The sequence below is a fragment of the Lipotes vexillifer genome, unplaced genomic scaffold (assembly GCF_000442215.2).
Source record: "Lipotes vexillifer unplaced genomic scaffold, Lipotes_vexillifer_v1.1 scaffold150, whole genome shotgun sequence".
NCBI lineage: Eukaryota > Metazoa > Chordata > Mammalia > Artiodactyla > Lipotidae > Lipotes > Lipotes vexillifer.
The window spans coordinates 4,238,254-4,256,262 of NW_006792921.1; the positions used below are offsets into that span (position 1 = coordinate 4,238,254).

General features: G+C 40.4%; 1 protein-coding gene and 1 pseudogene across 2 annotated transcripts in view; one reads left to right on the plus strand and one right to left on the minus strand.

The window, feature by feature from the left end:
• The window catches only part of CREB5 (cAMP responsive element binding protein 5), a 405,433-nt gene that overhangs the window by 202,602 nt on the left and 184,822 nt on the right, over positions 1-18,009 (plus strand). The window lies entirely within an intron of this gene.
• The window catches only part of LOC103090177 (40S ribosomal protein S2 pseudogene), a 58,154-nt pseudogene continuing 42,110 nt past the window's right edge, over positions 1,966-18,009 (minus strand).

Genomic DNA, 18,009 nt, shown 5'->3' on the forward strand with positions numbered 1-18,009 from the left:
GGGAAAGAGGAGAGTAACTTTCTCAAAAGTGTTCAGTGTCATGTTTCACACACAAATCCCATTGTTGTTTAACAGGGCTTTTGTGCTTAACCCTTCTCCAAGATGTATTGAAAATTTTGCCCATTTTAGTTCATTCTCCAAATGCAGTCATTAAAGAAAAGAAGCCAAGGTTTCTATGCAGGAATTTGGAATTACCCAGAGGACCAGCGTATCTGATTAGACATCCACTGTAGAGTGTCCTGATTGATAAATGTATGCCTGCTTGCTGGAACCACAAAGAAAAATATCTTCACTTCCTTGCCTCAGCAGAGCAGTAATGAAATAGTGGAGGCCTCACCATTTCAACATTTTGAGCAGTTTGCTTGTTTTGGCCGAATAACTAGAAATGTATTTTCCCCTTGAAGAAAGTCTCATTGCAAATGTGTGAATTTTTAAGGTTCACTGCAATATATTTGGTCTGAAACTGAGTCCACTCATTGAGCCAGGGCCCAGAACCCCACCCTAGATTCAAAGAAGATGGGGACTACCGGGAACAGAGTGGGAAACACAGCTGAGGCTTAAATGTGAGCTAACACATTGTCACTGGGCTTTTTACAAGGGCTGCTTATGACTCATAGGTGTCAAATCATCAAGCCATTACTCCTAGAATAAAAGATCACTTCAACTTTATGTGAACGGAATGAAGGGTGATTGCTCCATTGGATTTGGGTTTTTGAAGGACAAAGTTAGAGGTAACTTTAACATGGTAAAGGTAACATGGTTAGAGGTAACATGGATCCCTCCATGTACTTTGATTTGACCCCTTGATTACTGATCGTTACCTACCTTGGGTCCCTTTTGGAAACTGTCATATTTGATGACATACTTGACTTCATGACATTCAGACAAGATCTTGCCAGTGAGTGACTGCCTGACTACATTAGGCATTTGTGGAAATCTTTATTTCTTCAGGTCAGCAAATCTCAATATTTGTAAATTACCCCAGCAGTAATTTACAAATGGTCTTCGAGTGGCTTAGAGTCATAGATAAACTTTCCAATGTGTAAGCCACTGCATCCTTTGGGGGCAACTTAGAATCCGGGGAGGCTTCTTGCTAGCCTGGAGCATTCTGATCTGCTTCAGGAATGCTGTCTTGAGGGTGAGTACCCTGGCCATTTCAAAGCTTGTTCAGATGGCAGTCATTTGTGCTAGCCATTTGGGATTTAATCTTGCAGTTATGGAAAGATCTTTTAATTACGTTGCAAAATATATAATTTCATAATGTCCTGTTATGATTAGTTACAAGATACAGAGGCTGGGCTGCTGCTGTCACTCATAATATACTTGGTGAGACCAAGACCAAGTCAGTGAGACCATGCCTTTTTCATGAGATACCACCCTCACCACCAGCAGGTTTCCTGTCCTGGTCTAGTCTTGCTTCAGTTGAAAAGGGTTGGATACTCTTGTTATCACTTCGGAGAGATTCCTCATGCTCCAGTCATAATGAGGGACACCTGCATTTCCCAAAGCTTCTTACCTTCATATGAAATCCCTTCCTGGCTTTTAGCATTTTTTTAAACAATTAAGCCAAACTATCTTATGTTATAATTGTGAACAAAACTTCTTAAATATTTTAATTATAGAAATTTCAAATATTATGTAAGTACAAAGATCAGGATAATGACCCAGCATGAGCCTACCACCCAACTTAAACAATTATCAGCTCACAACTGGTCATGTTTCATCGGTGTGTCTACCCACTTCCAGCCTCTCCCAAGGTTATTTGAAGCATATCCCAGATATCATAGCATTTTATCCATAAGTATTTCAGCATGTAAGTATGAAAGATAAGTATTCTTTAAAGAAAAGTAACCATGACACCATATTTTCACCTAAGAAGTTACCCATAGTTTCTTAATATTTTAAAATATCCTTCAAATTTCCTTGTTTGTTTCATAGGATTTTGGCCCTTTATTTTTTAATTAATTAATTCACTTTATATTTCTTGTATAAAAATGCTACAGTGGTGGCCATAGATGGAGCCTGGGCTCTCTAAAAGGAGACTCTGGTGTGAGTCTGTAGGAGATGTCTCTGGATTCCTGATAGGGAGACTTGGTGAACACGGTCTCTTTTCAGAGGTCAGGGTGAGAGAGCTGTAAGTCTTGGAGATGGCATCATAGTTGCCCAGGTTGGCAGTGCAGGCCCTGGCCGAGGTTTGACTGTCATCCATACTGGCCATCAGCAGCAACTTCTTGAGTGCAGAGGCCAAGATGATGCCAGTGCCTCTGGGGGTGGGAAGAGGCATTCAGCATGGAGGCTGGTGCCTTGCAGGGACAGTGTGGGACCTGCCTGTCTTCTTCTCCCAGTAGCGTTGCCGCACGGGGACAGTGGAGAGCTTGACCAGGATGATGGCCCCTAGGATGGCCCTGGCAACCTCCTTGGAGCACTTAATACTCAGACCGGCATGGCCATTGTAGTCCCAGATGGCAACAGAACCTGGTCCACTGGCTAGCCTAGGTCTGCTTTTGCATGGACATAATCTTCAAACCCTCATCCTTGAGGCACATGCCCAGGAGAAAGTCAGTGATTTTAGATTCCTTGATGGGAAAGGAGAAGAGAGAAATCTCCTCCAGGGATTTGGTCTCCCTGTCCTTGATCAGGTGGCCCAGCTCAGCCTTGCTTCCTTGAACTCTGTGATGTGGGCTGGGCTGCTGCTGCAGCCAGGAGTACCCCAGGAGTACGGGTATACCTCTGCCATTTGGTGCTTTCCCAGATAAGTGCCCTTAATTTTAATCGGGACTGAAATAAGGTCTATACATTAAAATTGGTTGACATGTCTTCTTACACGCTTTTAAATCACAGATCTGTTCCCCCCCCCTTTTTTTTTTTTTTGTTTTGCCTTGAAATTTGTTGAAGAGTTTGTAGAGTTTTGTACAAAGTGAATATGGTTGATACCATTTTCATGGTGTCAGTTTAACAAGTTCCTTTGTTTCTTGTATTTCTCATAAATTGGTAATTCGGGCTTTCTAGACTTCATTTAACATCAAGTTCCATTTTTTTGGCAAGAGTACTTCATAGGCAACGTGGGATACTTCTGTCAGGAGGCACCAAAATCTGCTCGTCTCTCTTTGGGATGCTGGCAGTCATTGGCAGTCTCACCTGGATCCATTACCTCTTCGGGGATTGCAAAATGGTGAAGTGTATTTTTATCATTCTTTCTTCACTTATTAGCTGGAATACTTCTGTAAGGAGGACCCACCTTCAACTATGTGACTACCTGGAAGTCCAGTTCAAAACTCCCTACAGTCTGTGGCTCATTTGTTTTAATGTCAGGGAGAGGTCCTTTTACCCAGTAAGTACCCAGAAACAACCCTTCACCAGCAGAAGGCTGTGGCATGCAGCAGGAAAAGCCAAGCCGGGACCTCAGGAGTCGTGGCTCTGCCTCTGAGATCTGTATGATGTTGAACAAGCTATGTAATTTCTTAGAGCTGTGGCAGGTCCCAGGCCCCTACCTACACTCCAACCAGAGGAGCAGTTTTCTCTTAATTTCATTTGAACAAATCAAGCCATGACTTTTTTAAAAAAAATTTATTTTATTGAAGTCTAGTTGATTTACAATGTCATGTTAATTTCTGCTGTACAGCAAAGTGATTCAGATATATATTATTTTTCATATTCTTTTCCATTATGGTTTATCACAGGATATTGAATGTAGTTCCCTGTGCTATACAGTAGGACATTGTTGTTTATCCATTCTACATATAATAGTTTGCATCTACTAACCCCAAATTCCCAGTCCATCCCTCCTCTAACCCCCCTTCCCTTTGGCAACCACAAGTCTGTTCTCTATGTCTATGAGTCTGTTTCTGTTTCATAGATAAGTTCATTAGTGAGGCCATGGCTTTTAAAAATCGTATATAGTCTATCACTAAGGTCTCTTTCAGCTAAGACATTTTATGATTTTCATTCAGGATAAAAAATATATAAGTCCCCATCAGGATATTTAGGATCCAGTGACTATGAAGAGCTAAGTGTTATTTCTAAGAATGTGTTATTTCATTTATTCATCCATCAGTTCAGTAGTTCATTTATATTTTTATTCTTTAAACAAAGGTTTATGCTATCTAAGTTGCTATCAAGTCTAAAGCTTGGGAGTGGGCATTGTGGGCAATAACCTTTAGGGGATCTCGTGAGGGTACCATTCTTGAAGCTTCAGCCTGAAGTTCAGAGAGTTGAGGAAAGGATGCTGGAATTCTTGGAAGTCTTTATTGACATCATCCATAAGAATGATTCCATGTACTTGAGAACTGTATTTGGAATTTTACCCATGGAACGCCTCCACAGGGGAGCCAGTGTAGGGGATGCTTAACAATATCCCTGAGAGGGAAAAGCAATTCAGAAGAACATCTGAAGAACTCTCGTTAATTGTTTACATGACAAAGTTAATCTCAAATTGTAGAGGAAAAATACAATAAACGATCCTACTTCGAAACTCCCTGTCCACCTGTCCCTCAGTTCTCTGTGCAGAGAACTCTCATCCATACAACTAATGAGTGAGTACAGGTTAGAAGCACAAAATCTGGTTTTAGCACAGTCCCAGGTTCCAAATAGGAAATGTGGACTCTGCTTTCTCATTAGTACGCCTGAAATTCCTCTCTGGGTACGTGTATTCAGAGTGGCTCAGGTCGAGGGGGTGAGTAGAAGGAGGAAAGCAGAAAACACAATTCCAAAATCCACCATTGGAATCACGCTGGCTTGTGACAGAAGGAGCACAAAAATAAAGTCGACAGTTGTCACCTCTGAAATTAGGAGCAATTTCATCACAACCCTTCATCACAGTTTCACTCAGTACTTAGACACAGAAGGTGCTGCCGCTCCCCTGGCACTTAATTTAATAATGGGAGCAGTTCCTGGCAGGAGATGTTATGTGAAACAACCTTAAGCGTAAGAGGGAGAAAAAAGAGCAGTGTTTCATTTAACAAATTCGGAGCCTTTCTTGGAGGCCATGAAGTTCTCAGTTCAAGTTAATTATTGTCAACAAATATTTATTTATTCACTTGATGAATATTTATTGAGTGGCTCTTTTGAGCAGCATGCGGTGTAGGTGTCACCCTGACACAGAGATGACAAGAGGCAGTCCCTTATAAGCAAAAGGCAGAGACAGTTTGCACAACTCATTATGAAACTAGGCAAACTTTGATAGCTCTGCATGAAAGGGGTCCAAATGAAAGTTTTATGAGGACACGGTAGGAAGCAGTTAGTTCTAGGTGGAGATTGAGAGGCAGCCTAGTAAAGGAGATGGTATTGAAACTGTACTTGGAAAACTGGGTAGAACTCCACTGGGAGAAGCCAGCAGGCATTCAGGATGGAGCATCCACAGTGAACCAGGAAAGGGCGTGGGGAACAGCTGTCCCCACTTGGCATCCATGTCTTCCTAAAGACATTAGAGCTTGGAGTCTGTGTGTATGCCGCTGGGTGAGAGCATGATGCTGTAGGAAAAGGAGGAGGTTTTTTTTTATGTTTCCTTCATTTGTATCAACTGCATTCCTACCGATCTTGTCAGAAATCACATGTCATCTCAAACTCTGAAAAAATTCATTTCATTCTGTTTTTTTACCCTGCATCAACACATCTGCTTCTCTGTCAGATGCAACTCTGATTTCAGGACTGGTGGAAGGACTCTAGGCTCCCCTGGGTAGCCACCCACAGTTAGCGGTTGTCCCATTTTTCAGGGCTCCAGGCGGCCTGTGGCTTTGTCCAGGTAATCCTGCAGGACCGGTAGGACTCTCGGATTCTAGATCTATACACAGATACAGCCACACGCAGCTGGGCCAGGCCTCCCATCCCAGTGAGCAAAATCTCCATGAGCCTCCCCTGAGACGTGGAGACTCACCAGGCCTTGGGTAAGCACCCCGCCTTGCTAGACACTAACTTCAACCATTTGCTTCCTGCCTAACAAGCTGCCAATGGGGTTAGGCTAGGGATCATAATATAAATCACTTTCTTTTTCAGTTTGAGGAGAAAGGGTAAATTCCTTACAATAGGAAGGCAGGTATTATCATTCAGACATTGCAGCTTTCTCTTCAGCACAACAGCAGTTATTCTCGAGATGCACAGAGCATTTTATGATTTATAAGGAACTTTCAAAGACTTAATATAATTTGATTCTTGTTACAGGTTTGTCATTATTCCCACTTGATATGTAAAGAAATCGAGAGGCTCATTCATTAAGGTAATAAAAATAATGGCTCTCATCAGGCACATTGCCAAGTCTTGTCCTAAGTACTTTACATTTAACTCATGGAAGCCCCTAAATTGTCCTGCAAGGTAGATGGTGGTTGTCCTCATTTTGCTGCCAAAGGAAACAGGCACAGAGAGGTTATATAACTTCCTCGAAGGACCACAGCTAGCAAGTGGGAGAGGTGGGATTTGATCTCAGCCAGCATGGCTCCAAGGTTGCACTAGGTGGCCCATAGCCTGGTTCTGGAAGAGAATGGTTATCCAAATCTACCACTCACCTAGCCAAGAGGATTCCTGGATATCCCAGGGAATGCTTCCCAATGGGGAATGTTTCTTCTGGACAAATGCCTTCTCTCTCTTTGGCCTACTCTAACTTGGGTAGATTTTTTTTTTTTTTGCTGTACGCGGGCCTCTCACTGTTGTGGCCTCTCCCGCTGCGGAGCACAGGCTCCGGATGCGCAGGCTCAGCGGCCATGGCTCACAGGTCCAGCCGCTCCGCGGCATGTGGGATCCTCCCGGACCAGGGCACGAACCCGTGTCCCCTGCATCGGCAGGCGGACTCTCAACCACTGTGCCACCAGGGAAGCCCACTTGGGTAGATTTTGAGAGAGCTATTAAGGAGAAAATTGTTCGGTGCCTGCTTATTTGTCCCTGTCATTCGACATTGAGATAGACACCATCCTTTTCAGTAAGGAAACCACACATCTAAACCTGCCCCTGTTTCTCCAGGATGACAGTGTAGAAAACCTTGGGAAGGAGAAGGTGTTTCCATGTTTTGTGGGGAACAGAGGCTCATAGGGAAACAGCACTGGACACAGCACTAGAAAACCTGGATTGTGGTCATGGGCTAAAGGTGTGACCTTGGGCTAGTGGTTGTACCTCTCTGACCCTCAGCTGTATCAAATAGTAACTCTTTCTGCCTGTCTCATGTTAAAAAAAGATTACAAGAATTACTGTGAAACTGTAGCATACCATACAAATGTAGTGTGTTACTATTGTCCTTTACAGTTTCTAGCCAGTAGTTTTCTCCTCAAAGCATATCCTTGTACTTCAATGCAAGACTTTTTAAAAAATGAGATTTGAAAACAGTTTGTAAGCTTCTGCATAATTTAGGCATTATTATAATAAAATGGACTTGATTTAGTGAAGATTTTCAAAACAATAACTTTTAAGATGGTACAGTAATTCATCCCATATGGTTTGAACCAGGGATATATTTAATCTATATAGATAAGAGAAACAACTTTTGCAGTCTTCTCATAGATTCTTCTAGAAAATTCAGAATAAGTCAAACTTTTAAGATTTGAAAAGATTTTAGATTTGGAAAGATTTGCTTTCAAGGAAATTAAATCTTGACAAATGGAAACAATATCGTGAGGTAGTGAAGAGTGTGTGGGCTTCAGAGAAAAGCAGAACTTATCTGTAATCAGAAGAGTTGGGCTTGAGTGCTGGTTCCACCACTTACTGTCCTGAGACCTTAGGCAGATTATTGAGCTGCTCTTGGCCTCACTTCCTCACCTGAAAAATGGGTACATAATTATAATTAACTATATAGGTGTTTATGAGGATTAAATGAAATAATGCAAGTGAGCATTTAGCATAGTAAATGCTCAAAAATTGTTAGCTTTTTCTGAAAAAAACTGCATATTATAGAATTCCCTTCTTTAAGCATGGATACACCATATTTTCTGTATCCATTTATCTGTCGATGGACATTTAGGTTGTTTCCACATCATGGCTATTGCTAACAATGCTGCAGTGAACATGGAGTGCTAAAATCTCTTTGAAATTTTGATTTCCATTCTTTTGAATAAATACTCAGCAGTGGAATTCCAGGATCATATGGTAGTTCTTTTTTTTTTAACTTCTGTACTGTTTTCTTTTTAACATCTTTATTAGAGTATAATTGCTTTACAATGCTGTGTTAGTTTCTGCTTTATAACAAAGTGAATCAGCTATACATATACATACATCCCCATACCTCCTCCCTCTTGCGTCTCCCTCCCATCCTCCCTATCTCACCCATCTAGGAGGTCCCAAAGCACTGAGCTCATCTCCCTGTGCTATGCAGCTGCTTCCCACTAGCTATCTGTTTTACATTTGGTAGTGTATATATCTCCATGCCACTCTCTCACTCCATCCCAGCTTACCCTTCTCCCTCCCCGTGTCCTCAAGTCCATTCTCTACATCAACATCTTTATTCCTGTCCTGCCCCTAGGTTCTTCAGAACCAATCCTTTTTTTTTTTTTTTGATTCCATATATATGTGTTAGCATACGACATTTGTTTTTCTCTTTCTGACTTACCTTACTCTGTATAACAGACTCTAGGTCCATCCACCTCACTACAAATAACTCAATTTCATTTCTTTTTATGGCTGAGTATTATTCCATTGTATATATGTGCCACATCTTCTTTATCCATTCATCTGTCGATGGACACTTAGGTTGCGTCCATGTCCTGGCTATTGTAAATAGAGCTGCAAGGAACATTGTGGTACATGACTCTTTTTGAATTATGGTTTTCTCAGGGTATATGCCCAGTAGTGGGATTGCTGGGTCGTATAGGAGTTCCATTTTTAGTTTTTTAAGGAGCCTCCATACTGTTCTCCATAGTGGCTGTTTCAAGTTACATTCCCACCAACCGTGCAAGAGGGTTCCCTTTTCTCCACACCCTCTCCAGCATTTATGGTTTGTAGATTTTTTGATGATGGCCATTCTGACTGGTGTGAGGTGATACCTCATTGTAGTTTTGATTTGCATTTTTCTAATGATTAGTGATGTTGAGCATCCTTTCATGTGTTTTTTGGCAATCTGTATATCTTCTTTGGAGAAATGTCTGTTTAGGTCTTCTGCCCATTTTTGGATTGGGTTGTTTGTCTTTTTGATATTGAGCTGCATGAGCTGCTTGTAAATTTAGAAGATTAATCCTTTGTCAGTGGCTTCATTCGCAAATATTTTCTCCCATTCGGAGGGCTGTCTTTTCATCTTGTTTATGGTTTCCTTTGCTGTGCAAAGCTTTGAAGTTTCATTAGGTCCCATTTGTTTATTTTCGTTTTTAATTCCATTTCTTTAGGAGGTGGGTCAAAAAGGATCTTGCTGTGATTTATGTCATAGAGTGTTCTGCCTATGTTTTCCTCTAAGAGTTTTATGGTGTCTGACCTTACATTTAGGTCTTTAATCCATGTTGAGTTTATTTTTGTGTATGATGTTAGGGAGTGTTCTAATTTCATTCTTTTATATGTAGCTGTCCAGTTTTCCCAGCACCACTTATTGAAGAGGCTGTCTTTTCTCCATTGTATATTCTTGCCTCCTTTACCAAAAATAAGTTGACCATATGTGCGTGGGTTTATCTCTGGGCTTTCTATCCTGTTCCATTGATCTATATTTCTGTTTTTGTGCCAGTACCATACTGTCTTGATTACTGTAGCTTTGTAGTATAGTCTGAAGTCAGGGAGCCTGATTCCTCCAGCTCCGTTTTTCTTTCTCAAGATTGCTTTGGCTATTTGGGGTCTTTTGTGTTTCCATACAAATTGTGAAATTTTTTGTTCCAGTTCTGTGAAAAATGCCGTTGGTAGTTTGATAGGGATTGCATTGAACCTGTAGATTGCTTTGGGTAGTACAGTCATTTTCACAATGTTGATTCTTCCAATCCAAGAACATGTTATATCTCTCCATCTATTTGTATCATCTTTAATTTCTTTCATCAGTGTCTTAGAGTTTTCTGCATATAGGTCTTTTATCTCCTTAGGTAGGTTTATTCCTAGGCATTTTATTTATTAACTTTTTGTTACAATGGTAAATGGGAGTGTTTCCTTAATTTCTCTTACGGATTTTTCATCATTAGTGTATAGGAATGCAAGAGATTTCTGTGCATTAATTTTGTATCCTGCTACTTTACCAATTCATTGATTAGCTCTAGTAGTTTTCTGGCAGCCTCTTTAGGATTCTCTATGGATAGTATCATGTCATATGCAAACAGTGACAGCTTTACTTGTTCTTTTCTGATTTGGATTCCTTTTATTTCTTTTTCTTCTCTGATTGCTGTGGCTAAAACTTCCAAAACTCTGTTCAATAATAGTGGTGAGAGTGGACAACCTTGTCTTGTTCCTGATCTTAGAGGAAATGGTTTCAGTTTTTCACCACTGAGAATGATGTTGGCTGTAGGTTTGTCATATATGGCCTTTATTACGTTGAGGTAAGTGGAACTTCTGTACTGTTTTCTATCAAGCTGCACCATTGTATATTCCCACCAACGATGTGCAGGGTTTCCAACTTCTCCACGGCCGTGCCAACACTTGTCTTTGTTTTTTTTGATAATAGCTGCCATGACAGGTATGAGGTGTTAATCTCATTGTGGTTCTGATTTGCATTTCCCTGATGATTAGTGAGTGACATTGAGCATTTTTTCACATACATGTTGGCCAAGAAGTTATTATGTTAAGTGAAATGAGCCAGTCACAGAAAGACAAATACAGCAGGATTCTGTTTATATGAGGTATCAAAAATAGTTGAATTCATAGAATCAGAGGGTGGAATGGTGGTTGCCAGGGGCTCAGAGAAAGGAGAAGTAGGGGAGTTCCTAATCAACCAGCATGAAGTGTCAGTCAAACCAGATGAGTAAGCTCTAGAGACCTTCTGTACAACATTGTACTAATAGTCAACAACAATGTATAATAAAGTGTAATAATAATAATATATAATAATGTATAATAAAATGTAATAATATACTTAAAAATTTGTTAAGTGGTTATATCTTATGTTAAGTGTTCTTACAACAATAAAGTAAAATTTTTTAAATTTTAAAGTAAAAATGGCCCTGAAAATTGAGAAGGTCTGACCCTGATTCTCAATATAGGAAAAAATATGACTATGGCTATTCAGATCATTCTCACAGAACTGGTCATTTCTTAAGATTGATATGGTATAAGCCTAATAATACATTTTTGAATTAGATATAGAACTGGCTAGTGACCTTTTGATAATGCTTAAATAAGAGATTCATCAATATGGAATAACTGGATAGGAGGAAGAAAGGGTATTAACATGGTAAATTATTTTGCACAGATCTATTACTAACAGGACACTGGTGCCTTACTAGGTAAGCACCCAAACAGTCTTCTGACATTATTTCTAGAATAGGATGGTTTCACTAGACCCCAGATTTGGATCTCCAGGAAGCTTCCATCTTAAATTAAATCCTACTCAATAGTAAATAGATTTTAATTTAATATCCTTGAACTGATGAGTTTGCTTAGATTACTGTATGATTTAAACAGTAAATAAAAGTTGTCTCCATCACACATATAGTTGGAACTGAATCAGTGAAAGACTTAGAATTAATAGATCAGTGGAGCAGTCAATGCCAAGTCTCTGACTTATTCTCTGTTATTGAGGTAGCAGAAATAGAAAGAACCTACTCTTTGGAAATGCCAAAAATCACTATTCCTGAACCCTTTATGCTAATATTGTTGAGGTTTTTGTTTTGGAGCCATCTGATGAGAAAAGCTACCTTGGAGGGAATTCCTTTAATTTCTTCAATAACTAAATCCACTTGGAAGAGGTGGTTCCATTTATACCAAGTGTCTTAGTGAACATGCTACTAAAGAATTTTACTATTAAAGGGAACATTCTAGAGCCCACTTTTCCTATGAAATCACACCCACCAAGGTCATGTCTTGGTATCACCAGATCTTCACACAGGCCTGGTACCTAATAAAGATCATTATTGTTTCCAGAAGGAATCTTCTTTAAGTGATGAAGGTGTTTATAGGGTAACAGTTTCTAACTACAATTTATATTTGGCATTATGGAGATACTAGGAACCATATATCCAGGAAATGCCTATACCATTCACTTTTCCATACCTGGCCCCAGGCTCCCCCCTTACTGTCATCCAGAGCCATCATGGTGAAGAGGAAAGAGGCCACAGATTAACCTGCGTTTAATAATATGCTTATCCAGCCAGCCACTTTAGAGTCAAGAGATGTCTGTGAAGATTGCTGTGTCCTCTGCTATAGAAATGCCATTAACCAAAGAGACAATCAAATGAAAAAGAGAGAATTAAATGAAAATCTATGATCCAGTTACTATTGGAGATGAAGGAATGCTTGCTGGCATTAACATTTTACAAAACCAATGAGGAGTCCCTGAATTAATTTCACCTAAAGTCTAGTCCCAAATTTGGAATTGAAGGCTAATCGAAAAAGTTATATTAAATCTCTATTTCCAAAAGAATTTCAGAATGGTGTGGACATTTCCACATGCCTAATATGGCAACATCTCCTGAGGGCCCTCAGAACTGAGTGGCCTTGGAATTGTGCAGTGAGACTTAGGGCAGCCCCTAGAGATGTCCAGACTAGGGTTAGGCAGAAAGTCCAATCTAGTCTTGGCTGGCCCTGGAGATTCAGAGGGGTCACAGGGAATCCTGCGTCTCTGGTAGAATAATGTTTGCCTTGTCAGGCAGTGTGTAAAAAACTATTGGCACGCAGGTTTACTGAAAAATGCCGAGAGCCAGAAAGTTTGGGTTATGATAGTTATGAACAAAGGAAAGTATTTACAATATCCCCTTGCCCCAAAATAGATTTTAAACACTATACAAACACAATGGAATGTGTCCATCCATTTCTAAATGGGTCGTCTCCTACCCCCATGTTTAGGTCATAGCTATTTCTAGGCTTTCATGTGACAAGACCTTCACAGACCAAATTCAGTAGTGTCACTTCTGAACCAAGTGGCTGCATGCGCTGTGGTTTTCCCTTGTTTATTTTGTCTTGTTTTATTTTACACAGCTTGTATCACTAGCCTCCCAATCAAGGTCAGTAGATTGAATTCAACCCCATTCGTTTAAAAGACCGATAAATTCATGCCAGCACCATGATCTCACCCCCCTGAGTAGCAGAATGTGGCCGGGCTGTGCTGTGAAGTCAGCCTCCCAGACGCAAGTGTTCAGTGTGACCCTGAAACCACACCTGAAAGACAGGATGGTGTCGTCATACCAGCATGTGTTCTGACTTCAGCTTCATTTATTAAGGGCAACATGTATCCGGAGGTGAAAGAAAAACCTGAAATGGTTGATGTATTGTTATAATTGAGGAAGCGTCTGTAATCTAAATAAACGATGTCAATGGAGACGACTCATCCAAATACCAGCATGGAATTTCCTAATACTTGCTGCCAATTTGCTATCGAGGAGATGGTTAGGAAGTCTCAGGTGGATGCTAACTGCACAAGGGCCAAAAAGGATCTTATTACCAGGGTGGAGGTCAGTGATGAACATTGTGATATGAAGTCATATTCCTTGCAATGCAGCTCTTTGCAGTGTGCGAGGTTGGAGATCTGTGTGCAGGCAACGTCGAATGTTTCCTGTGGGTGAAACTCAGGTGAGGTGAGTGGCAAGTTTCTCTTGTCACCAGGTGAATTCTTGTACGCATACACACATCCGTTCTCTCTCTCTCTCTGTCTCTGTCTCTCTCTCTCTCTCACACACACACACACACACACACACACACGCACGCACGCGCACACAACACCCTTCCTCCCTCCGATCATATATCCTCCTAAAGATCTACATTACATCAGCCATGCAGGAAGGGAAAGAAAACCCTTAGCAACTTGTAGTCATCACACTTTCCCCTGAGGCAGCTATTATAAGACTATGAAGATGTACTCTAGCAATGAAGGGGCACCCAAAGAGGAGGGAGACTGCACCATCCCATAACAGCTGGGGCTGAAGAGAGCAGAATTACAGCTGGCATTTCTTAAACTTGTATTATGGGTACTGAGTGTTTTATATACATTTTCTTAGTTAATCTTCACATCAACGTCTTGAGGTAGGGACTGTACTTATTTCCATTTTATAGATGAAGAAATTGAGGCTCAGAGATGTTAAATGACTTATTTATGGTCACACAAATCCACTCGAAACCACTGTACAATGCAAGCCAAAATACTCCCATCTGCTTCTTTATATGAGAATGTATAGAATGACAGCTTGTTGTTCTGCACCAAATACAGTCTCTACTTACATATGTATGAATACGGATGGCTAATAATATGTTTGGGCCTGAGTGTGTCCAAGATTTCATAGATGGACGCTTGCACACTCTTATACTGGTAACATTTCGTTCTCTTAACAAATGTTTTGACCTTGTGGTAGCCTCTGGTCATATTCTAATATTTTTAGCCAAAGTTATAATAGAAGAATCTTTCTGTTTCAAAATAGCCTTGCAGATCAAGCTCTGTACAATCCGAAATGCCACTTCTCTGTTTGGTGAGGGTTAAATGGTTGTCTCAGGCCAGTGTTTAGTTCACATTCTATAAATGGCTCTTACTCCTTGATCTGACTCACTGTATGTATTACAGCAGAGTCACTTACAGATGAATTTATTTTTAGAATCTTAAAGAAACAGATTCAACAGGGAGTGTTTGTCAGACCACAGGCTAATGTGAGGGAAAACATACCTTGGTGAGGAACTTTCTGTTTGATTCCTCTGCCCACAGCTCTCTGTTAGTGATAGGCCTTTGCATGTTGTGTTAAATGTTTTGAATTATTTAAATAGCAGAATGGCAGAATTTTATGCCAACGTCTTACATAATAGAGGAGTTTTTGTGGTGTGCAAGTGGGAGAGCCTTTTGCATTTTAAGTAAAATAATGTCAGGAAATATCAGCACAATTAATCTTCATAAAGAAGAGAAAGATTATATACCCGTCGCCTACTTGCAGCTTTGTAATGGAAATTTTCTTTAAGATCAAAACCCAGGAATATGATAGGAACAGTGATGATAATGATAATGGTGATGATGATGGTGACAATGATGAGAGCGGTGATGGTGATGATGATGGTGATGGTGATGACGATGATAACCACCGCCACCATTAGGAAAGATTCTGTATTTGTCCGTTAAATAAATATGGCATGCTGCCCTCTACAGGTATTCAGTCTAAACCGGATAGTATCAAATTCATACAAATAGATGAAGCGTTCTCAAACACAGAGACCAATGTATAAATGCAAATTGAATATTGAAGCCAGTTAAATAAGTAAAACCTTTACACGCTACAGGTCTCATTTGTGTGAATTCTGAAGCCGAAGAAGGAGCAAGCATTTAGTAACATTTATTTTAAATTTCTCTTCTGAATTTTTGAGTATGTATATTTGAGGCCAATGTCAGAAGCTGGGAAGACCGGCTGGGAGTTTGTGGACTAGTTTTCTGTTGACACTAGAAAAAGCTAATTGTTCTTTGGTTTTGCCTAAGGCCTGTTGTTTATGGATAACAGGTGTTTAATGAACAATTAATAAATAATGGGTCTGGAAATCTCAAATTTGTTTGCTTTTCAAAAAGGTTGGATTTTATACCACATTCAACTAACATTTTTAGAAACTAAACTAACAGGCTTTGAAAAAAAAAAAAGAGGGTCCCCCTGGCCCCTTCTTCACCCTTCTACTTCTGCCTTACCCCAGTCAGTCATTGTTATTTTAGTATCTGGGTTGAACATTTTTCTCAATTTACTCTGTGCTCTTCCTTGCTGGGGATATGAACCAACAGAGGAAACACTGCTGGGGGAAGAGGCTTTAGAATTGATTTCTTGGACCCGCCTTCTACCCTTGAGTTTAGTTTACGTTGGTTCAGCTTGATCACTGAACTGTTCTTAATATTATTCCTTCACTCTAAAAGGAAGGGCTGGTCAGTGGAGCTGAGAATCCCCTAGTCCTAACTTGCTGGGATTTTGCCATATGGGCCAATGAGAAGAGCATAAAGCAGGAGTGATGAGCATCAGCTTTAGAGAAATCCTGGGCTTGTGTCCAGCTCCCTCCACTTACCTGCTGGGTGACAGTGGGCAAGTTACAGAATGCCTCTGAGCCTCAGTTTCCCATCAGCAAAATGAGTACAACAGTATCTACTTCATAGGAGTTTTGGGAGGATTTTAAAACACACTACAAGATAAAGCATTTTATAAGTACCATCTTGTTTCATTCCCATGACTACCTTGTAAGGAAGAGACTACTATCTCCCCAACTTACAGAATGAAGAAATGAAGCTTAAGGAGGTTAAGCAAATGAATCCAAGTTACAGGGCTGGTAGGTGTGGAGCTGGATTCAAGCCCAGGCTGAGGCCATGCTTTTGACCTCTGTGTCATTCTGTCAGATATCTGTATCCGTTTTCCCCCCACACATGTCACTAGGATGCTAAAAAGAATGTTTCACTTCACTCTTGAAGTCCTCCCTCTCCCCCGTCATTCCGATTTCTTGCCAGACTCTGGTTCCTCCAACTGCAAGAGGTACAGATGACAAGAGAGTCAGGCTCTGCCACCTACACTCTCAGCGCTTGGTAGACATGGAAGAAGCTACCAAAAAAATTCACTCTACCCCGTGGCTCTCAGAGTTGACTTATATAGTCAAAAAGAAGGGGATCCTTGTTAGTGGCTAATGTTAAAATCCCAAAGCGCAGTCAGCCAAAACCTCATCCAGATGCAAGTGTGTGGTCACTGGTCATGCATTTCTGTTTGCTGAATTCCATACAGCCAAGGCAACTGCCTTGCCTCGCTGAAGATCCACAGGGGAAAAAATTTATGTGCGCTAGTACGAAAAAACATGCAAGCAGAGTTCTCCCTTGCCATCAGGAATGTTTGATACAGCCATGTTTATTCCGTGGCCTCCGTCCATGGTAAATGTGCCATCATTTCTCATGTGGGGAAAACTGACCCAGAGCTTCCTTATTGGCTGCTCATTTTGTTAAAATGACATAACATCGTAGAGGATAATCTGTTGTAATCAAAACAATTTTGTGGAATTATAAAAGTATATGCATTTTAGTGAAATAACTACTGCTAGAGTCGTTTTGGATGTTGTCAGACTGAAAACGTGTATAAGTTGTCCTTAAGTACCATATGCTCCTTTTCTTCGCCTAATTTCTTACATCCTCTGGGGAAAGTTTACGATAGTGATATTCTAACAGATCACTGTCTTTCCTCATTAGGTACACTCATTTTATTAGTTCATTCTTTGCGAGTGCGTTTTTGTATATCTAAAATATGTAGTAGCCATTTTATGACAGTACAGATTCATTATTTTCTGTATATTCTTATCATAGATTGCTAGAATAAGTGACCTTGGCTGTGTATGAAGAATGACACTCAGTTCTACCTTTAAATATCACTTTTTTGTCAAAGGCTCCACTGGCTTTACCATATCTGAATTGGATGATTTTTAATATAAAGTACTTGGAATTGTTGAAGTATGGAAGAATTCAAATCTAAAATTAAAATTTCCTGGTGATCTTTTTGATACAAGCACTAGCTAATATTCATTGACTGCTTACTATACCCCAGGCTTTGTTCCAAGCTTTATCTGTAGTAACCCCTCGATTCTCATAACCATCCTACAAGGTGCCCATTTTACAAACAGGAAAATCGAGGTGTGAGAGGTTAAGTAACCAGACATTGGTGACACAGCTACTAAGTGCTGTTTCTGGAACTCAAACCCAAGGGGGTTGGGCCCAGCATCTGCTTTCTTAACCCCTCCCCGTTAGTGCAACTTTGACAGCGGGGTGATAGAATCCATTTTATTGCTTTTAAAGAACATTTACATACTCTTTTAAATGAATACAAATAGACTGTCATCTTCAGCCATAGAGAGAAGGAAGAGCCTATTTAAGAAGGGATCTAAACAATAAGCCATAATTTATTTTTTCTCATGCTCTATCGAAAGGCCTGGTGAAGGAGGCCTGTTATGTCTTACTCCCCCTGGTGTTCAGAAAGGGTGCCTATGGGGGCCCTTAATCAGATGTAC